Here is a 24,194-nt window from a genome sequence, read left to right as displayed (position 1 = left end):
GGGAAAGGGGCCAGACCAGTGTGTCCTGGGAAGAAAGGAATACTACTGTTAGTACTTCAGACCATGAAAACTCTTACAATGAGAAAGTCAGGGAGTTAGAATGGCTGAAGATGTTACTACAAAGAGACCACATTGCGTGCTTTGCAGAAGGAGAAAAGCCAGACCCCCATCCTAGGAAGGGCATTTTACAAACATCTGCATACGCAGGGGAAGGGAGGAATTCACAAGACTGTCTGGTAGGAGGTATGAGGAAACTGGGTTCTATCGTGGACTAAAAGGAACTCCAGGCAGAGTGACCCATAGAGTTCACTTTGGTCCAGGTGAGAGGAGTCCAGACCCTATAGTTCTGGGAGAAATTCCCAGTCTCATAGAGATAGGGAGTGCCTAGAAGACAGGAAAGAGTGTACCAGCAGCAGTTCTAAGTGAGAAAGGTAATGGACTCCAGTGCAGAAGAAGAGCAGAAGTAGAGCAAGGGATGTGTGAAAGACCCAATAAGGCAAATCAAGGCCTTAAAGAGCTTCCTGGCCCCATACCATAAGAATGCGAAGCATTCGGTATGGGAACACCTGGAACTTTATGAGCAGATGATGGCATCATTCCAGATCAGGAATCATGTGAATTGTATAGCATTTGCAAAATGGACTTTCTCATCTGAGTACTCCAGTTTCTTTGCGGGACTGGAGGACCAGGATCATTATAAATGGTCCACCATTAAGGTGGCTATTTTGAAACATTTTTCAACACATAGGAACCCACAAGTGTCCCGTAAGGCTGCATATAATTTGCAATGTGGGGAGGATCAGGAAGATAGGAAGTTTGTGCAGGAGTCGAAGCATACATTTGCTCAGACTTTTTGGCGGTTGAACTACCCAAATACATACTGACTCAGTTGGTGTGTTATTTTCATGAGCACAGGGCCCTGGATTGGGTGACCTAACAGGCCACCAGTATCTATGAGGTCAAAAGCCTGCTGAGAGTAAAAATACCATCAAAACCCCCAAATCATCTAACACTGCTGCTGCTACGAAAGTGGCAGAGGTAAAAGCTACCCCTTCATTGTATCTGGAGATGGGAGGACCTAAAAGTAACCCTCCTACAAACAAGCAAAACTGAAGGCAGAAGGGACCCTACAACCCGGCCCAATCAAATGGTAGTCAGGCAGGGGCCAAGAACAATGATCCCTCTGACCCTTACACCTATATACATTATAGGTACAAGGCTACTAAACCAATCCTTGGGTAAACTCCCCCAGCACAAGCGAGGGTAACTAATCAGCTAAGTACTGTCCCGGGAAACTTGCCTCCAATCTTCCCCCAGGAGAGAAGTATCACTCCACCTCCCAATTTGAACTCTTTCTCCAGATATCCCCCGAATCAGAATTTCCAAAACAAACCGCCTCTCTCTCCCTGGCAACAGGACTATAGGTCCCTGAACCCGGAAGAAGGGAGATTCAGGATGGAAAATTATGGGGGAAATTTCCAGTACCTGAGCTACTATGGGAGAAGGGACAATTACCCTTTTTGGGAGCAGCAGAGGTATGAATTTAGACCTCCCTACCACCCAGACAAGGTCTTGCAACTGGAGCAACAGGTCCGGCAACTGACCGATGATCTGGGGTGCATGCTGAGGGCTCAGTCCAACCCTCAACCTAACCCTACTTCCCAGAATTCTACAACACCCAGGGCTGATGCCCCAGGGGGGAAATGACAGGAAAAAACCTTTGACAACCCACAGGTTCCTGAGGTGGGTGCCTGGGTGGAGGGGAGATGCCAAGCCCTAGATGAAGCTTCCTTTCTCACACAAACAGAACCTCTAAAAACCTCTCAGCCTGAATGAGTATCTTCTACCCCTGAAATGTTAGAACCCAAAGAGCAAAGGGTAAGTTGGAGAAGCCAAAGAAGAATCCACTTTGTGGAGGAACTCAGGATTATCACCTTTGAAAGAGAAGAATCCCTACATGATTCAGGTAAGCAGACCGTCTCTTTCTAAAATGGGGGTATCCCTTCCAAAGAAAACTCTGTCCCAAAAGACCCTGAGTGGGAAAAGGTAAGTATGGAGACTGAGTCAGAACCAGAAACTATTCAACCCCAAACCTGTGAGCTAGACGGAATGGAAATGCAGGGGTTTCCTTCCTTCAAACAGGTTCTGAGAACTGTCGCCAGGTAAAGGTGGACAGCCAAGGAGCAGAGAAAAGGAGAATTCCACAACAAAATACAAATTAGACAGCATCAGCTGAAACATCCGGTGATTGTTGTGACTCCAGAGGGCATACCATGTTTGCTGGGGAACAATCTCTGGAGGAGGTTGTTACCTTTGATCAACTGTGTAATCAAGGCCCTCTAGACTCAGACAAAGCACCCTATAAAATTAAACATAAGTACCAATTATGTGAGCAGGAATGGTACCTGTCATTCAATTGATCAACTTTCTGAGAATGTAGAGTTTCATTGCAAGAATAATCAAGTCTGAGATATCACTCTCATCTCTGTAGGAGAACACACTGGTGATCGGAACCCTTCTCCATTCTTGAAAATCAACCTGCCTCCAAATTTTAAGTGGAAATCCACACTTGGAAGAAACACCCTCACATTTTACACCAGTCCAAAATCAGAAGAAAAATTGAATCCCGTGAAAACATACAAGGAAGAACCCGCTCAAAGTCTGACAGACATTCAGAAAAAGGGCGAACAGTTGTTTTTCCCCACTCAGTTAAATGAGTGGGGAAATCTCCGTCGCCAGGTAAAGGTGGACAGCCAATCTCGCGCATCTCGCGCGCGCATCCGGAAGTGCATGGGAAGTGCCAAGGCTGTTTGGCTGGGACCGCTGCTCTACGGCATCTGATTGCTTTTCCACGCTTTTCGTTCCTCGTCTGATGCCGCGAGTGAAGCCGTCGGCAAGAGGAAGCGCGAGGTGTGTGGAAACACCTTAACCAACATTGTTTAGATCTTTAGTAAGATCTGCTGGACTTGTGCTGGACTTGTGTGCAACTTCTGCATTTATTTCTCTGTAGATACGCGCCAACCTTTTTTTTTTTTTTTTTTTTCTCTCTCCCCCTAGCTCCGCCCTCCGACCCGCCCACTTGCAGATCGCGTCTTCCCTACATCATCTCCGGTGCCCGCGCATCTCGCGCGCGCATCCGGAAGTGCATGGGAAGTGCCAAGGCTGTTTGGCTGTTCGGGTGAGCGGGAGGGCGTCCGTGGATTGATCTAGGACTAAATATAGGTTCTTTTTTTATGTTAGTACACCTGTAGAGTCCTCTATTGTATTCTAGGTAGGATCTTGCTATTTAAAATCCATAGCTATTCTGTGATTATTATAAAAATAAAAAAAAATAAAAATAAAAAAGTGAGTTATTCTATCGGGCACTTATTTTGTCATCATATATGATGGCCAGTGGTCTGAGGAGCAGAAAATGCTCAGAAATGGCGATCCCCTCTAATCTTACCGACCAAACTAATAATGGGGCATTTTCCATGAGTACTGCCGATATGGATATTACAAGACATCCGGCTGATCTGAATATAGAATCAGAAAAGCCTGATGACTTGTCTCCAGGCACTACTAATGAATCGCAGCCTTGTAATAGTAATCTAGATCTCGAAACTCTGGCTGATTTGGACTCCCGTATTAGGCTATCTATCGGTTTATTGACTCCACTAATAACAAAAAATCGTGACTCGCATATGAATGCAGATAATTCTGATGTATATTTACCATCAAACTTACATCTGCCATTGTTACCTGCAAATGATATAGCTTTAGATAATGCCTCTCACTCGGAACCTCCTATAAGCCCTGTTCTCCATGTTCCATACTCACAAAATATTGGGAGTGAACTTAATTCATCCCCTATTTCCAAGGACCAAGAACCATTCACTTTCTCAGTGATAATTCGGATATTGGATCTGTTGGACAAAGGACATGATGTCACTCACCTAGAATTAAGGGATATAAAATATTCTATGAATGAGATTATGTCCAAAGTGATAAGGATGGAAGGATTTATTCTTGCTTTGGAAGGGCTTAATGTAGGGGTAAAAAATCCCAATGAGGCCAAAGATATCATTTGTCATGAACAAAGCACACAAACTGAAATCAATGACTCTTTTCTTCAAGGTTTTGCCAATCAACCCTTTAAAGGATTTGACTTGCTCCTAGGTGAACTACGATCTATCAGCTCTACAATAATTGAACTTAAAAATAAAATTGAACCTCCAACCCCTAATATATTACCAGAGATAAGTGGGAATACTGCTGATAGCCCTTCAGTCCTAATTAAACTCATAGAAGAAGGACAAGACAATGATGGTATTGTCGATAGTGACATTGACTATAAAGGCTACTCTTCTAGAAGATTTTGCAAAAATCAAAAACGGTGTGTTAAACGTGCTGAAAAAAAACTGAGATCTGCCAATGAAAAAATGAAAACATCAAAAAAAGAAATCTCTGCGTTATTAGAAAGCGGGGGGGAAGATGTGATTGATGTGGAACAGCTTTCTGTAGAATGCCAATCACACCTTGGGGCAAAGAATATGGAGGCGATAAAGACAATAGATACAATACAGCCTTCTACTTCAAACAATCATGTTAAAATGGTTAATGTTGAAGTACATTCAACTTGTGTAAACTCATTAATTATACCTGATACTCCAACTGATCCCGTTAAAACAACAGTAGATGAAATAGAAGTACAGACAACTCAAAAAATACTGCCGACCTACTTTAAAAGTGTATGTAGAAAACAGACATCAAAGAGAAATGGTCAATCTCATAATTCTCCTATTGTATTGAACAAAGGTATTAAATCTTCTTTTGTTGTATTGCCTAAAATGGCCCCGTCTTTGTACTCTGAAACCTTGAAAAAACCTGTCTTTGAGACAACTATGACAATGGGTAACGCACCAGTTATCCAAAACGGCGGAGGAAAGCTTACCACTATTCATAAACAGTTGCATATTGAGAGTTTACCTCATCAGTATTTGGGAGAAGGTAATAGTGACATTTATGATACGCATGAATAAAATATTCAACTAATACCATGCATAAATAACGATGTAATCAATGTTTATGAGTCTACGATGAATATACAAAAATCTGGAACCCCATCATGTGCGCTGACTGGTGATATTAATGAAAAAACTAAGCAAATTTTGCCTTGTATAAATAAGGATGTAAAGAATGCGCATGATTTTGTGCTTAATGCCTTAAAAGCTAGTATCCCATCATTTGAAATAACTAACCAGTCTTTGAAGTCCCAAGAATGCGTTGATGAAAATATTGCCCAGCCCAATTCGTTTTGTCAATCATTTGTAAGTATCCCTTTATGCAGAGAACTTAACTCAACTGAACTTGCAGATAGGCATTATAATGAAACCCATATCAATGTGGACATTTGCCCTGCCACACTATGGTAAATAGCAAGAAATGCATTAATATGTTGGGCCTGGAAGGTAAGCAAGAAATTCTAGGCGATGCACGTATTAATAGAAGATATTTCTTGGATCTTCTATATACAATTCCATCATTAAGGATAATTGCGTCTAGTGATATTGACTGTATTTCTTTGGCTCCAACTAATAATTACCGTATGACATGTCATTTATTTTCTGAACATGTGCTGAAACTTATTTGGTCTTTTAGAAGGGAACTACATGAAATGGATTTCTTGCTATTCACATTTAATGATGAAAAATTGGCAGGAGAATTCTTGTTTGATAATCAAAAATCCGTACTTTCTGAGCAAAATACAAATGGAGAATTATCATCTAGCACAGGAAATCAAAAAATGTGTATTTCCCAGTTATTAACGACTGCTCGAACAAATAGGGAAATGGCGTGGATGGAACCACTATTGAAAACGTTATTTGCGGCAAGTCCTAACTTATTTACTTCATAAGTAAAGGATAAGACAGTACTTACAGTACTGTCATGGAACTCATGTGGATTTAAAAACATTGAGACTTGGCTGCCCACTCTTGTTAAATTGCCATCAATGTTCTTGTTTCAAGAAACAATGAAAATTGAACCACTTGCTATCCCTGATTATTGTTCATATTTTTCTCCAGCTAGTAAAGGGGTTGAAGGAAGACCTTTTGGTGGGTTAAAAATTGCTGTCAGTAACTCCATCGCCTGCACTATAACTCTGGTATACTCATCCATACATGTTATAGCGGTCTTCTTGAATCTAAACAGACATGACAAAAGGATTATTTTAGTTGTGAATGTATATTGTAATGATTTGAAGTATAATTTGTTGGACATACTTGATGATATAGATTGTTGCTTTGACCAAGCGTCAACACTTTACCCCGAATACGACATTATTATGGGTGGTGATTTTAATTCACATTGTATTGGAACACCAGTGTTTTATAAAGATCACAAACAGGCAAATTCAAATAGCTTTAAGAGAGGAAATACATATCGGAATTATTTTGATGACTGGGGTATGTCGTTTGTGAAGTTCGCTATGGATTCTAACAATTATACTTGGAAAAGGGGCGATACTACATCAATGATTGATTTCTTCTGCGTCTCTGATTTGTTGTTACCATGCATTGAATCTGTTATAATTGGGGACATTATTTATAGTGATCATGCCCCCATTACTCTTAACACTTCTATGGTTACGAATCAATGGCATGCTAATCAGGGCTTGCAAGCCTTAGAGACGAAAAGAGAAAATATATCACTTAGATGGAATCCTACCTTATGTAAGAGATTGGTGGAGAATGTTTCAAACCATCTAAAACATGTGGTCAATCCTTTAATGCCGGAATTATACTCTATAGAATGTTTAAATCAAATGATAAATGAGTGTATCAGAGAAACTCTTATAAAACTTGGAATAAAACAAGCTTCTATTGTGACTAATCACAAACACAGATTTAATTATAAGATTAAAATTCTGAAAAGAAATAAAAATCGTGATATACGAAAGCTAGAATTAGCGAAACTACCTGTCAAACTCTACATACTAAAAAAGAAGAATATAATCCAAGAATACAAATTTAATGTAAAGGGAGTACATATAGAGCAATATAACAAAGAAAATTGTGAGATGATTAAAGCTATTTGTAGTAGAAATTCCCGAGATATCTGGGCTGCCCTAAAAAAAGGGGATAAGGCGGATTTATGCAATGAATCTTTAATCAACGCTGAAACTGGGATAGCTTATGTTAAACAAAAATATGAATTACCAGAACGCTTTGCAATAAACCAAGATGAAGTAGAGTTATTATTTACTGATATACAATTTGTATGGACTACTTTTGATATTATGTGGGCCATCAAAAAACTATCTAATTCTCGTGCCCCTGGTCCCGATGGGATTCCATCTTGCGTATATAGGTCCGATCCAACTTTTTGGAGTATGATCCTAAAAATTAAGTTTGATAGTATCTTAGTGAGTGGTACTATCCCTTCTTCATGGGTTACTTCCATTCTTATTCCATTGTATAAAAAGGGCGACCCTCGATTGCCCGAGAATTATAGACCGATATCGCTAACAGATGCGGCGGCAAAAGTGTTTGCTATACTAGTTATCTATGAGCTTGATAAACATCTAGCAACTTATAAGATATATTCGAAATGCCAAGTGGGATTTAGACGACAAATGGGAACAACACTAAATGCAACTATAATGAAACATCTGATTGCCGGAGTGAATAAGAATAAACTGAGCACAATTTACATTGCATCCATTGATATGTCTTCTGCGTTCGACACTGTTGTGCGCAATGTTTTATGGACCAAAATGCGTAAGTTTGGAATTCCTGAATATCTGACCTATTGGATCAAGAAATTCCACACCAATACATCTTGTAGAATTCGTCTAACTCAGGGCGATTCTTTAACTGAACCAGTGCAACTTCATCTTGGTTTGAAACAGGGCTGCAATTTTGCAGCCCTGCTGTTCAATCTTTATCTTTCTGATATAGATAAACTTTGGGAATCTACACTCACGATACCAGCAAGACTTTGCTCATTAAGAATACACTGGTTAGCCTTTGCAGATGACCTCATCTTTTTCGATTTAACTCCTGCTGGTCTTCAGGCTAAGTTAAATATATTCATAGATTTTGCATACGAACATAATCTTCGACCTAACCCATCCAAGTCATGTATAATGATTTTTAAATCAAATAAGAAACTCAAAAAGTTCAACTGGAATATCGGGGAGACTCGTCTGTGTGAACTACAAGATTCTACTTATTTAGGATATCGCCTGAGCAGTGCGAATAGCATAAACTTATGGGTGGAATATATAAAGATGATAGCCAGACCACTATTAAGCCAGATGAAATTTATCTTTCATAAGCTGTGTAAGTTTTCAATGACTCCGCTATTAGAGTTTCTTACATTGAAGGTTGAGCCTATTCTTCTATATGCCATGGATATTTGTGTCAGTAATTTGCATAGGCAACTTGATTCCATACAGGGTACTTTAGTGAAGAGAGCCTTATGTTTATCTATATCAATCCCGAACTGTGTTATTAGACATGAGTTGGGACTGATTTCCTTGTCCACTAGGTTTACCTGGCGGGCTCTCTCAAACTATTCCAAAATTCTTAACTATCCTGATAATTCTTTATATCAGGATCTTTTTGAATTTACAAAGGGTTGCTCATCCAGTTCATTCACCAGCTACCTTGAAACCATGGCCAAAACTTTAAATAACTTGGGCACCGATAATGATGATTTGCTTATACGTCCTAATTATGTTAAACATAAATTGTTTGTGAACGACTGGTGTAAAACTCTAGATGAAATATCAACTCTGAGTACCTATAAGGAATATGCAAAATTCCTTCACAAAAGAGATGATTGTTGTGATTATATAGCAATGTTTCCGTGTAATAAAATTAGAATGTATTACATGAGATTTAGATTAAATCAATTTCATACCCTTGAACGAACAAAATTCTGGCGAACTGTAGGAACTAATTTAGGCGTCACTAAGTGTCGCTTTTCGAGGTGTACCGAACAGAAGGAAACTCTAAAACATTTAATTTTAGAATGCCCACATTTTAGAGATATACGTACAAAGCATTTTCTACGTTTCATAAATATAAATTACAAAGACTGTATGATATCTCTTTGGACTCGATTGATGCAAGGAAATGAGAGAGCATTAATCTTTGCCTTGGTTGAGTTTTTGAAAGTAATTGAGAAAGAGATTTTGTTATTTCAGTGTTAAAATCATGTTTTTATTGGGTTGTTCTCATATAGAAATTGTGCTAATGCTTTGTGCTATTTTTATAATTTTAATGAGATGTTCTGTATTCTGTTTGGTCTTGTGAACGTTCTTTTTTTTTCTCTCTCTGTCTTTTTTTTGTGTGCTATTTTGTAAAGGTTCTTTGAACTATAAACAAATTAAAAAAAAAAAAAGGGCGAACAGTTGTTTTTCCCCACTCAGTTAAATGAGGGGGAGGAGCCAATGCTCGCCAGAGTAGGAGCTTCAACCGTGAAGAATGAATCAGGGACCTCCCAAAAGATCAGACCATTCCTACATTTAAATTGGATGACAAATTGGAAGTAGGTCTGGAAACCCAAATTCCAAACATCTCCTGCCTAGCAGGTGTATGCTGAAAATCTCCATTGGCAACAAAAGCATAGAGCATAATTGTTGAGTAGTGAGAAATGTCGCTTCAGCCTTTTATTTGGGCAGTGACATTCAGCTCAATTGCTGCCTTATGCCATTGAAGTTCAAGTGTGAGAAGAGGTTACCATTCCAGGGCAGGTGTAACAATTTACTAACCCCCTCACAACTAAGTGAGGACAGAACCTCACACATCAGGATGCCTTTATACATCTAAATTCCCATCTCCAACAGCAAGGTTTGTATTTAAAGCCGACACCTCTAGTATACCTAGAACACAACACCATTTGAATATTGGTTGATAACAGCGACCCACAAAGTATCACTTTGGGTGCAGACACCTTTATTGGAATGACGGTTGATGCCCAACATTATTCTATTGGTCTAGGCAATGAAATCCTGGGCCCAATACCAAACGACTGTGTTGACATCTGTGACAGTATAACACCAGAAAAGATTTTTACTAGACATAGGGCAAATTTCATGATGTACTATTCCTCCCCCTACAGTGTGAAGAGGTGACCTATGACATTAGGAGGGAGGAGGTAGTATTCAGAGTGAAGGACCACTACCTCGAATCCCCTGTCCAGGTCAACACAATAAAAAGAGATCTCCCCACCCAACTGGAGGATACCGCTGAAATTGCCAAGCCTACGGTCTTCCCAGGTTTCAAGAAGATGGTCGAGGAAAGGATCAATCTTGCTGATGTTTGTGAGACCGAAGAGCAAAGACAAAAGCTAAAACAGATCTTACTGGAATTCCAAGATATCTTTTCGGTGGACTCATGACCGTGGACGCACATCCATTCATTCAACCACCATTCCCACAGATTCCGAGATGGCGCCACTATTTGTGAAACCATAATGGTTACATCTCGCATTCATGGAGTCACTCACAGAGATTATTAAGAACTTAGAATCCTGTGGAATAATTTGTTGTATCCACAGTACCTTCAGTAACCTGGGTCTGGGGATATTCAAACCAAAAGGCCACTGGACACTATATGCAGACCTGATGGAGATAAACAGACCAGTCCACATGTTAAGATGGTCCCTTCCATACATCGATCAGGGACTGGCCCAGATCCAAGGGTTAAAGTTGTCCACCCCCATTGACCTGACCAACGGTTACTGAACAGTACTCGCGAGTAGGGAAGACCAGTACAAGCTTGCCTTTACCTTCGGGAGACACCAGTACACATGGACCCAAACTTCCTTTGGATACATAAAATACAGGAATGAGTTAAACATCTTCTTACATAATGCCATGCTTGATTTGTACACAAGGGGAAACCTCACCTATGTGGATGATGTTTTGATCAAGAGCTCAACTGTGGAAGAACGTATAGCAGAAATCCACTATGTTCCAATACAGCAGCAGAAAGACAGAGCAAAACTGTCCTTTCAGAAGGCACAGTTGTGTAACACCTGAGTGAACTTCTTAGGGCACGAGATTGCCCCTAAGGGTCTTACTCCCCAGGTGAAGAAGGTGGAAGCCTTAGTGTAATAAAACACCATACTCCTCTGCGACAATTGAGAAGCCTTCTTTGACTCACTAATTATAGTCAAAAGTACATTGAAGACTATGCAGAGGTCACTAGACCCTTGGTCCATTTATTAAAAGCTGAGTCAAGTGGGCGTGGGGTCCAGAACAAGCTGAGGCAGTTAAACAACTGAAAAGAAGCCCTTACCAGGCTCTTTGTTTGGCTTGACCTATAAAGAACAAGGCGTTATTCTTGGAGACAGGGTTCTCAGCAGATACTTGCCTAACAGCAGTGTTGTATCAAAAGCATGACCACGTCAAAAAAGTCATCTTGTAGATGAGCAAGACTTTGTCCCCAGTGGACGACAAATTCACTGACTGCGAGAAGGCACTCCTGGAAATGGTATGGGTGTTGAAGAATTAACACTCATTCATCCAGGGAGTTCACACCATTGTTGAGACTCCTCACCATCCCTTGAAATATCTACAAAGTGACTGAATCCAGCCAGGGAACATTAGTAATTCCAGAAGTACTTCCTGGATTCTGGCCATGGAAAATTTTCCTATGGATGTCAGATATGGCCAAAACAAGAAGACTCCCTTAGCGCCAGGGTTGGTGGACCAACAACAACATGGAGTTGTACCGAACTTCCCCACACAAGGTCTATGAAGAAGACACATGTCAAGGGATACCCACAGTTTATGTGGATGGGTGCTCCTATCATGTTTATAGCAACAGGGAAAACAAACTGGTGGGTGGCATTGGGAAAGGATGTGTGAATGATACCCTGGAACCCTCTGCTGGTTATAAAATAGGACCCCAAAGTAGTCAGGTTGCAGAGTTGATGGCCATTGATCAGGCCATCCTTACTGCAGTGCACCACCAACTCACTGAACAGGTCATGATCACTGACTCTGATTATGTCACAAATGGGTTCATGGAGCACCTGATTAATTGGAAAAATCGAGGCATGCTTTGTGGCAACAATAAACCCTTAAAGCATGCCACAATGATCTAGTCAATAGATGGTCTGGTGACCTCCAAGAGATGAACATCTATTGCAAGAATATAAGGGGTCATTCCAAGATAGAGGGGCCAGATCAGACTGGGAATGACCTGGCTGATCAGCTGGCTAAAACCGTAGATCTGCAAGGGGATTTAAAAGAAACGGAATCCTTGCTGGGGGAAATCTAAATTGCTACTGTTACCAGGTCACAAACCCGTGCAAATTGAGAACTATTGACTGCCCAGTGGAGTAAAGATACCCCTGATGCAGATTTGATCACTGCACATAAAGAGTTCCCAATCATTGGGAAATGTTATCGACACATAAAAGTCCCCATCAGCTTGCCTTTGACAGAGAGGGATTATACCGGTAAAGAGGATCTCTGGTGTTGATGAAGTTTCCCAAAATGTTCCAGATCCAAGACAGTTTGTTGGTAAGGAGAGCCCCATCTGGTTGTGACCAGTGGGTGGTGCATACCTCATTCCGAAGCCTGATGTTGAATCATGCCCATGACGCAGCCACTACCGGTCATAGGGAGTTTCACACGACAGTAGAAATCTTGCACAAGCTTTCCTACTGGCCATACATGCGCCAGGACCTTGACGTTTACCTAAAGGGGTGTCTTGTGAATGCTCAATTTCAACCCAGCTTACTCACACACAGAGCTCCCCTACAAAAAAAAGGGGAATGACACTGTCTTGGTCAGATTTGCAAGTCCATTTCATCGGGCCAGTGATGCACTCCTCTAAAGGAAACAAGTACATGTTGACTGCGACATGCTTGTTCACAAATTGGGTAGAATGTCCTCCATCCCCGAATTATAAGGCAGGGACAGCTGCTGCCCTAATGATCAACCACATCTTCTCTCATTTCGGCCTCCCGCAAATGATTGAGCCAGACCTAGATAGCCATTTTACCACTGAGGTGATGGCGAAGATATGAGAGATTCTAGGGTAAAAAGAAAATTCAACATAGCCTACCACCTGGCCTTAAGCAGGGAGTTATAGAGATACAACAGCACAACACAGTATCTTAGAGAAGTTAGTGGCACACTCTGGACACAGTTGGAGCATCTGATTATCACTTTTCCTGATGGCTAGTAGGTATACACCATCTTCAGCAAAAAAGATATCTCCATTTGAGCTCATGACCTGACAGAAAATGGTGCTAGTGCAGCTTCTGCTCTATAAAACTGAAGATCATACACTTATAAATGCAGGCACGACTCATGAGTACATTGAAAATGTAAGGAAGCACCTCCAACATGCTTTTGCTTATGCCCAGTGTAATTTAGAAAATGTGGCTGAAGGAATGAAGACCTAATATGACCTAAAGACCACTAAGAAAGAATATGAAGTAGGGGACAATGTTAACTTGTACAATTTCAATTTTCAATGGATTCAGGCAAAGGAGCAGAAATTCTTTCCATCGTGGCGTGGTGCCTTGGAAATTATAGATAATTATCACCTGAAGAGACAGAAGAAAAATGGGTGCACATCAATCAGTTGAAAAGCTTTCATCCCAGACACGCTTTATGTGTAAATCCTCTCTTGCTACTGTTCTCATCATCTGATAATGTATCTTGGTGATACAATATATATTTCAACTCTCTTAGTTGTGCGGGTTTGGTTTCTCCATCAACAACTGCATGTGCAGAACAAATCCTCAATTATCATCTCTGAATTTTTCATTTGCCTCGATTTTAACCAAGTTAAGGAGAAAAAGCTAAATCAATATCCTTTCCATCAGCTTCCAGAAAGACATTGTGTGATTTCTTTCCCAAAAACAAATAGGGACCGTCACCAACCCGCAAGTTCTCCTCCTAGGTAGCGGTGAGGTGAAAACTGTTAAAACCACCTCTCCGTAAAATATGTGAAATATTTCAAATAGGGACACGATGCATTAATTTTGCAATGAGTTTTCTTATTATATGCATTTTTGCACATGTTCATTTTGCAAAATGGAGAATTGTTTTGCAAATTATAATGAGGGAATAGTTTTCAGGCCTTTATATAAAGAAAATTTGGGGCTACACATTGGCCTTTAAAATTGTTTTTATAAAATATGTATTTTTCTAAATAAAGAACATGTATGTTATTATTATCTGATTGGCCTGCACTGACCCTTCGTCCTTTTTTCACTCTACCTGGAGCCCTCCAAAAATGAAGTGATTTAATCAAGTTCTATGTTCCATGAGGCATCACATCTATAGAGATGGGCTGGAGTGGGAGGAGAGAGAAGTGTAACTATCAAATCTTATTGAGTGACCTCTTGAAGGATGCTCCTCCAAGATTGTAAAAATGTTGGTGTCATCACTGCTATATAAGGGGGATTGGACTAGGATGAAGGGACAGAGCAGCTGAAATTTACCATCAAAAGAGTGCTGCATCAACTTACCATCTGACAGCTGCAAGGAAACACCAAAAGAGATTACTGAGAGTGCATCTTGGTGGAGCTGTCTATTGCTAGGATGGCCTAAAAGCTGACTGGGTCCAAGGGTGGAGAGTGTGAGGCTATCCTTGAGAGTGGAGTGACCATACCCCTTCCCTATCTTTCCAGAGGGTCCTGACATGCAGCTGGCTGTCCTGAACTTTAAACAGATGTTTTCAAGGTAAGTTGATTTGAGCCCTGGGAAACCAAATGGTGGGGGAACCTGCTGGCCTTAAATCCTTTTCCTTTATAGTGGGCTGGGGGAGGTGCAACACTGTGTAGATCCTTAGCCTATTTAAATAAAAATATGAATTTTATTAATTCCTTTGGCAGAACATTTTGGGGGGTTTATTTGTTAAAATTCAAAAATAACGAAGCTCACTTCCCAGTGTGTGCTGAAAAAGTATAGCCTATAATTCAATTGGGTAATCCGTTTTGTCCTGTTGACCCCAACTTCTTTAACGCACAGGGGTGTCTTTGTTCTTAAATCAGTCCAATCTCTTTTGTCCAATTTTCCCCTAACACAGGCCTATACTTGGGGAAGGGGCTGAAGATCCTACATTCTTAAATCATCCCAATCAATCTTTACCATCCAGCTTTCCCAACACAGTAGTGGGGTCTGAAAAACAAACCGCTAAATCACCCTGTGTTTATTTTAAACCAGAAGTGTGGTGAAATCACAATTTCCATATGTATTTGTACCAATCTTGAAATCCTACTGCTAGTCTTTTAAGCGTGCAGGAAAATTGAAATTGTGTAGCACTACACCTATAAATGTGTTCACTGACCAGCGCTAATAATTTCTTCAAGGGCAACTTGTACAAAGTAAAAAATTGTGATTTGTGTTCTTTTCAATTAACTTTTTGTGATTTATTTATGTTGAGAGAAGTTTATTATGTTGTGCCGCAGATAAAGTGGTGTTTGACATTTTCATGCAAATTTCTGTTACTTTCAATTTAAATAAATACAAATATATTTCCTGTGCATTGTCCTGGTTCTTGGCTCATTGTTTGCTCAAAGTCGGGGGGATTCAAGCGAGCTGATATGTGTCTGAAGAAGGGTTCAATAAAATAATCTGTTGAACCGTTTGTTGCGTAACACCTTGAGTGGGGAGGGAAGGAACTCCCTGGGTTGAGGGTGGCATCTCAATAATCTGTTACAGGCAAAATGTGTTCCAAATTCTGAATGAGGACATTGCCAAAGGGTCCAGTCCTGCTCTCCCGGAGTTCAAAGCCATCAATGACATTTTAATCACAATGATTGCCTGGGGTTGGCAGTACTTCTGGGATCCTTTGATAAGGAAGCACTGAAATGGGATTGGGCCCAGAATCATGATTATGTGAGTAGGCTATCCTCTTTCATCAGCTTTGCTAAACTGCACTTCCCTATCTTAGAAACCAGAAATATATCTATCAGTTCCCTAGTCCAACTTTGAGGCAGGTTTTGATTCAGATGAGACTCAATAATTTACCAGTTATGGCAATCAAGGGTGCATGGTTGTGTATACCCAGGGAAGAGCAAGGATGTTGCCTGTGTTGCAACCAAGAAGCAATAGAACCCATTCACAATGTACTTACTTCATGTAGATCTTTGACAATTTATCATGTTAGACACTGTATGTGCCAGGCAGAAGGATTAATGGAGATACAAAGTGAACTATTTTGGCTAAGCCTGTCAAGAGCTATTGTAATAATTAAAGTATGTCAAGCCTTCGAACAGGAACATGAAAAAAATCTCTTAATTTGTATAAGTCTCTGTATGATATCAATTTTACTGACACTTTCTAGATATCTTCTTGAAGACATATGCTGAGGATGATCTATTTAATTTAATTTTGAATGCTTAGGATTATCCCTTATTTTATGTATTGTATAATGCTTTTTGACAAGGTGTTAGTGTATGTAATGTGTTTTTATCTTTGTTTCAGTTATTTTTTTTATTGTCAGTGAATAGTTTGTAATGAACTTTAACATAATTAAAAAAAAATAAGAAGCTTCAATATATTTTCAGTGAAGTTCATTTTTTTATTTTGTATTACTGTGTACATAGTTTTAAGTCTCTGTATGATATGAATTTTACTGACACTTTCTAGATATCTTCTTGAAGACATATGCTGAGGATGATCTATTTAATTTAATTTTGAATGTTTAGGATTATCCCTTATTTTATGTATTTTATAATGCTTTTTGACAAGGTGTTAGTGTATGTAATGTGTTTTTATCTTTGTTTCAGTTATTTTTTATTGTCAGTGAATAGTTTGTAATGAACTTTAACATAATTAAAAAAAAATAAGAAGCTTCAATATATTTTCAGTGAAGTTAATTTTTTTATTTTGTATTACTGTGTACATAGTTTTAAGTTTAAAATCGTACACAAGAAACTTCAACCTTGATATCCATACAGTCCATTCCACTGTTACTAATTCACAATACAACCTTTGTAATAAAATCATTAAAAAGCCATTTGGCATTAAAACAAGAACAACTTAATCTAGATTTACTATCATTAACATATTAAAATGCATTTCTAAGTTGAATAAAGATAACAATCACTATAACAAACACATTTAAGGTCCAGTCACTCTCGTTAAGAATTGATAAAGTGAGTTTTGAGGCATTTCTACAATTGTTCCTGTGGAGACAATATCAAATCTTTCACAAAATGATCAAAAAACTTCTTACGATGTCAAAGTAGCATTTCACAATGTAATATTAAGTTTTTTAAACCTTCAGGTTCTTTCCAACAATGGTGACACAAAGAGCTCTCGAAAAAAAACCTCCCCAAAGCATCTCAACCCCTCTTGTTGGAAGTATATTCAATGTAATACACAGAACAGCCCAGACAAACTTCCAATTCGGAAATCTCTTTAAATACGGAGCAACCTCCTCGAACATTCCTTACGTATTTACTAGGTTTGGAAACCTCCTGCTTTTCCCAACTTCATCACAGGATTGATACCAATCCATCTTCCATAACTGCTTTTTAAATTTAGTTAAATTACTCATAGCCACATTAAAATCAAAACCCCTTTGCTTTAAAAGCTCTTAACAAATTTTAAAACATTTCATTTCAAGTGTCACTTGATTTAAACATTTTGTACAGGGAATCTTAGGAGGAATGTAGACATTCTTTTGTTTACAAATCAGAACCCTCTTGCATAAGACTCTGCTATTTAAAGACACTGGGCCTCATTACGAGTCTGGCGGGAGCCATGCCGGAAAAACCGGCAGGCTGCTGCCGGACCCGAAATATCATTCTGCCTCCATGATTGCCGGAATTCCATAAAACCCCATTCCCATGGAGTCCTGTGGGACTCCATGGGGATGGGGACACTGGAAACACTGGTTCCGTCTATGACGGAGCCGGTGTTTTCATTTGCGCCCTTAGGTGGGGGGGGGGGGCTACTCCCGCCAGGTCTGACCAGGCGGAAGTGGCACCACCTGCCTGCAGAACTCGGAATCAGCCGGTCCGGAAACAACGGTGGCAGCAAATTTACTTCCATCGCTGTTTCCGGACCGACAGGGTCGTAATGAGGCCCACTATCTCATTATGAGTCAGGCAGTAACCCTTAAATGCAATGGTAACGGTATTACCACTGTATTCAAGGGCTGGCCCGCTCAAGAGTCTGGCGTATAAATAAGCTAAAAAAATGCCCATTCTTGGCGCAATTACAGCCGGAGGTATTACTGTGCATCATTCCCCATCAACGCAAATCCACGGGATACACGTGTTGTTGATTGGCTCGTTTCCGCGCAGTACCACAGTGTAATCCCATGGACGCACTTGTGTGCATCGCGCGCCGGGTGTAGTCGTCTTTTTTTTTTTCCAGGCGACCATGGAAAGGGAGAAGGGACCACATGTAGTCCCTTCTCCGTTTTCCACGGTGGCCTTTTTTTGTGTCTACTTATTTTTTCAATGTTAGTGAATGGCCGTCATGGAAAGGGAGAAGGGACTACGCATACTCCCTTCTCCCCTTCCATGGTGGCCATTTTATTTGTTTACTATGGCCGCCACGGAAACAGAAAGCAGACTATGCTTTCTATCCATGGCAGCCATTTATTTTGTTACTTTTTTTTTCGGCTGTGAAACGCAACATGTCTCGCAGCTGGGAAAAAAACATTAGTACCCCGGTGTAATGCGCCGGGGTACTAATGGCAATAAGCCCCTCGACGGTGGGCCATTACTGCCCACAGTAATGCCCCCAGGGTCTTCATTAACTTGTAACTATGGGCCCTGGGTCATTACCTTGGGCGATAATGGCCCGCCGTCTCTGGGTTTATTGCCTCAGCAATTGCGCTGAGAATTCCTCATTGGTTCCAATGGACCCAATGGGGACTTACAGTGAGTGCCCAACCTGTGATTCGGCGGTAATACCACCGGACTGGTGGCCGCTAACGCTAATATACTTGGGTGGTATTGCATCCCAAATGCCACCCAACTCGGTGCTGAAATGTACAGCAAGGAAGCAAAATATTTCCAATAAGCTACTCGTGGTGAGGCCCACTACACCCAATTCACCTCTGATTGCAGCCATAGGATTTGACTTCTGTTATTGTAAAATGAAAGGTATAAAACTGATGGTAAATTGAGGAGATAACTTTTCCGTCATAGAATTTTAAAAGCGGTAATTTAGAAAATGTACCAAATCGAGAGTTAAAATGCCTCATTTGGAGAAGGCGCATCTGGACCTTTTATTTCACATGCTCAATTAGTGCAATTTTATTAGGGCAGGAATATATTCTCATTCCTACATTTTTTAGCTTTTTGGCAACCTCCCCCACATGGCCTTAAAACCACTAACTGATTGGAAATATTTTGCTTGCTTTTCAGCACCTTAGTCTTTTGAGTTTTTACGGCAAGCTCATTTGCCATTGTATATGTCTCAAAAGCCCCTTACAGATGCTGCAGACCAACCCATGTGTAGTCAAAGAGAATAATGTCATCTGCATACCTCTTCCAGAAAAGAGACTTACAATGTATTTTTGGAGAAACAAAAGAAGCACACTGCAATGCTTCCTATAGGTCCACTAAGTATGAATTAAAAAGAAGCAAGGCCAAAATGCAACCCCCTCTAAGACCCCAATGTGTATGAATCACACAGGAAAGTTCTACAGATAAATTTAATCTTACCTTCAGCACAATATAAATATGCTTGTAAATCAGGGCATTGAACAGCCAGGGCAGGATGCCAGCTTCCTCCATAAAGTTGCCCGATTAACTGTGTTGAGGGCAAGGGTGGTTCGGGTTGCAAAGAAAAAATGTTCGGGTTATCAATGAGCATGCCTGCCAATGAAGTTCCTACACCAGCACAGAAGCCAACCTGATTTGGTTTAAAAATCTTATTAGATCTGTCCTGCTGATTCAATTCTTTTAAAAGCAGGGATGTACATATTTTGGGCTCTACATCTAAAAGAGCTATTGGTTTGTAATGACTAGACTCACATCTATTGCCTTCTTGAATATAGGAACACTAATGGCTTCCTTCCAAGAAGGGGAAGATCTATGTACAGCCATCATTGCTCGAAAGAGAGAGAATAAAATTCCAGCCCCCAAAGGAGGGTCTCCCTTTAAAGCAATGTTGAACAGGCCATTTGGGCTGGGTACCCGAGATCTGCTCACCTTTTTAATCAGTATCTCAATGTCTCCCTGATAAAAGGGAAAGGTACAAAGTCCCATTACCAGTGCATTGATTTCCTTCACAGTGAGGAGGCATATACATTTGTATAATGGTCCACCCACCCTGTTTCTACAATAGGATAAGTCTAGTATCGAATTTGAGGGTTTGACAATTTAAATCAGACTAATGTTGAATCACGGCAAGCATGGCTTTCCCTTCTTTCTGATGATTTGCAAAGTGTAACACTTTCACTTTGTTTAATAGCTTTGCTTAGCCAGCAGTATTAACAATTGTTTATCACTCATGTCACTGGGGGCTTTACAAATCCTTTTTATGGTGCTTTCAATACATGTTTGGTGTCTTGGATTTCTTGACTAAAAGGACTTGAGTTTGATCTGTGAGTAGGAGAAGGCAGCTTTTAGTAAATCGTTTTAGTTTGTATATAAATGGAAAAGATGTAGGAGAACACTGGTAATGGGACTTGTTACTTTGACATGCCGGATTCCATAGGACACTGCTCCATGGTTATCATGCATAAAGCTTGCACATACTATCTGGTGGTAACTAGGCTCTCTATTAGTATTCTTCTCAAAGTAGGTACATTCATGTGACACACCTTCTGATGCTACGATAAAATCAAGTCTGGATGAGAGCAGCCCACGACATCACATAGTGTGAAATGCCCACTTTCCCTTGATCATACCATTCAAAACAACCATGATCCATGTTTTAAAAAACGAGCCCAGAGTTTCTTGTGTCCACCTTCATTCACTTTACCCCAATTACAAGGGTTTGTAGTGGCACCCCTTCTCCTTTTTTTCCTAAGCAATCCAAGTTATGATCTCTAACAATCAAAATGTTCCCAGATCTACCATATTCATACCACTTCAGGAAGAGATACGATAAACTTCCCAAAGTGCTCTCAAGGGAGTTCTCTTGATACTTACATTAGGCGTTAATCACAAGATAACATTCATCATTGAACCTGGTATCTACTAACACTAGTAAAATACCTCTAAATGTGTCTCCACAACAAGACACTTTGGGCCCAGCTAGAATTCACTGCTACCAGTAGGCCACCCATCGGCCTTCCCTCCTCACCCCGAACCGCACTTTGCACTATTACTTGCAAACCATCCAGTACCACTGGATCTAGTAGAAATGTTTCTTGCAAACAGATTACCTAATTTCATAGTGCAAAGGTTGAGTGAGTTTAAAAGGTGGTGAAAACCTAAAGAATTCTATGCTAAAATTCTAAAAGCCAGGCTGCCTAAACTCCCCGTGATGATTAATAGAGGGCAACGATCCCACAAGCCAGGGCCGGTCCTCCAGTGGAGCTCTATTTGAGGGAGCTGAATTTATCCTAGAAACCTTTCTCCCTGGGCCTTTTCATAACGTACATGAAATCTTCAGCAAATTATGCTGTTTCATTGTTGTATCCTCCTTCCCCGTCCCCACTGTCTTGTTGACTGGAAACATTATTTATTGTGCATGGGGTTCCAAAATATTTTATTCAATCATTTTCCCCACTATTTATTATTAGAGGCTGTACACAATCTTCCAAAGCTCTCGCATCACCAGAGTCCAGTGCAGGTTGATCAGTTTGACAGGCCCATTCTATACAAACTACAATGTCCTCGTGGCACTCTCCAAATGGGTCTTCCAAGTCCAAATCATATTCATCAGATATACTTTGTGGTAATTGTGAGCTAAAATCATGCTCAGCCCTAGGAAGCAATGTTTTAAAAATTGGGGCAAAGTGATTATTTGCTGCAGTGTCAGTTTCAGAGAAAGTCTTCTTCTGCTTTCCCTTGCCTTCCTCCATCGACTCCTCCAGCCCTGACACAGTCCTTAAGAATTTCAAGGAGGAACTTTGGTTCATTTTCTTCACCTTCAAGTTTCGTTTTCACTTTTTTAGTTGGTTATTTGTTGCCACTTTCCCTTGTTTTCTCTGTCGTCCTCTCAGGAATTTTAAAAAACAAATGAGATTCTGATTGAGACAGGACTATAATCTCATCATTTGCACATTGCAAAGCACTCAATCTTTCAAATTTCTCAAAATATTCCCTCATCAGAGGGGTATCTACCGCAAAGAAAGGAGCCTCAGATAGGAGATGTTCCCAACATACAAGTGGGCTTCTGCAGAGGTGATTGTGGGTCAAATCTTTATTATTGTTATATCTTTGGGTCGGAAGCACACACACATCCAATCTATTTTGGATCTCCATTCATTTGCTTCAATGGGCTCATACTTCTTCTTTTAACTGTTCAAAAACTCAGACCAAAGAATTCAAAAAGTTAGTAGTTTGTGCCAGCAGGGACAAATGATCACGCAGAGGAGAAAGATGATGACTCCGAAGATTCATTCATCACATCAGGTACATCAGTATTAAGAAGGCCAAGTGTATCTTCCAGAGAGCCCACAGATACTCGTGTAACTTCTCTAGTTGCCTCAGAATTTTTGTGAATCATTCCAGGAGCAATCTGGGGCACTTGGATGAATTCAGGTTTAGCGCTGTTAGTTTTTGGCAAACTTTGCATTAAGACCAGTGGTTTCTATGCAAGCTCCTGTGTATCACAAGGGTCTGCAATGTCTTTTTTTTCCAAAGAGAACTCCGTCTCCCCTCCTTCCCTTTCCTCCTCACCTTTAGTCTTCTGTTGAGAGGCTGATTTCTTCTTTCCTTTCTGACTGGGCTTCTCCTTTTTTTGTGTAGATATGGACAGCCACGGAAGGACGCCACTGTGCCACTAAGTTAGTGGACGGTGGTCGATCCCCCGGGACCACCGGGGTTGGGGTAAAAGCCAGAGGCACAAAAAACCCCAAGAAGGATGATGCGATGGCTGAAGACAAGGACTGTACCTAAATGAAGGTAAGCTGGACACGGAATGGTATAGGGCAGTGAAACCCACACTAAAATGGAACAAAAGTGCTCCGCTACGCACACAGAAGAGGACCGAGGAAAATGAAGAGTGGAACTGGAAGCAGAAAGAAAAGGAGAAAAACTAAATGAAGCAAGGTGAGAAACAGCGGCAAAGGGTAAGAGCTGGAAAAGGGCGATAAGGAGGAGAGAAGCAGAAGGTAGAATAACAAGAAAGAAACAACCAGCAGGAGAAAACAGGAAAGCAGCGGTATGTGCAAGAGAAATGATACGGAGCGGTGCAACGAAGGAGGAAACCTAGAAAGTTGCAACGCGTCCGTCAGCCGGAAGTAGCTGGCTATAACAACCAGTGATGGATCGAGCAAAAGAGCGAGACCGGTAACTGTTGCTGGAGGTAGAACGTAATGGAAGAACTAATGGCGTCCGCCCTTCCAGCAATCCCATACGCGCCACTTGCCCCAGGGCGTGACAGTATGCCCCCTCCAGAGGCACACAACCACTGGCGTGCCAGGATGATTCTAATGGAAGTTACGCATCAACTGAGGGGCGTGTATGTGGGCCTTGGGTTCCCAGGAGTTTTCTGACCATGGATAGCCCTTCCAGTGATAAGGTATTCCAATCTTCCCCGATGGTACCTGGAATCACATATTTGAGCAACCTCATACTCATCACCTGCGGAATCAGACGGTATAGTGATCTTCTTAGTGGTCCGTGTCCATTCATCGGCCTGGAAAGGTTTCACCTGGGATGAGTGAAATATGGGATGAACCCATCGTAAACCCTTTGGAAGTTTAAGTCGAAAGGCCACAGGGTTAATATTATGTGTTATTTCATATGGCCTGTTGTATCTAGGGGATAGCTTAGAAGGACGTACCCATTGGGGAAGGTATTTGGTGGAAAGCATAACTTTAGAACCAACTTCCCAACCCGGGATGGGTCTGCGGTGTTTGTCAGCCTTGATCTTTTTACGAGCCGCTGTCTCCCGGAGGCTTGCCTTGGCCTTGTCATGTGCCTCCTGAATGAGGGCTAAGGAAGAATCAATTGTTGGGATACCAGAGGACAACCCAGGAAGGGGTAGAATGGAGCGTGGATGGTAACCAATGATGCAGTAGAAGGGGCTTATCCCCAAGGCAGAGTGGATCGTGTTATTGTAACAGAATTTGGCAGTAGGTAAGAGT

This window comes from Ambystoma mexicanum, chromosome 7q (genome assembly GCF_040938575.1).
Source record: "Ambystoma mexicanum isolate Mex_15411 chromosome 7q, UKY_AmexF1_1, whole genome shotgun sequence".
NCBI lineage: Eukaryota > Metazoa > Chordata > Amphibia > Caudata > Ambystomatidae > Ambystoma > Ambystoma mexicanum.
The sequence above is the reverse complement of the archived record's forward strand: the minus strand, read 5'-3'. Positions refer to the sequence as shown.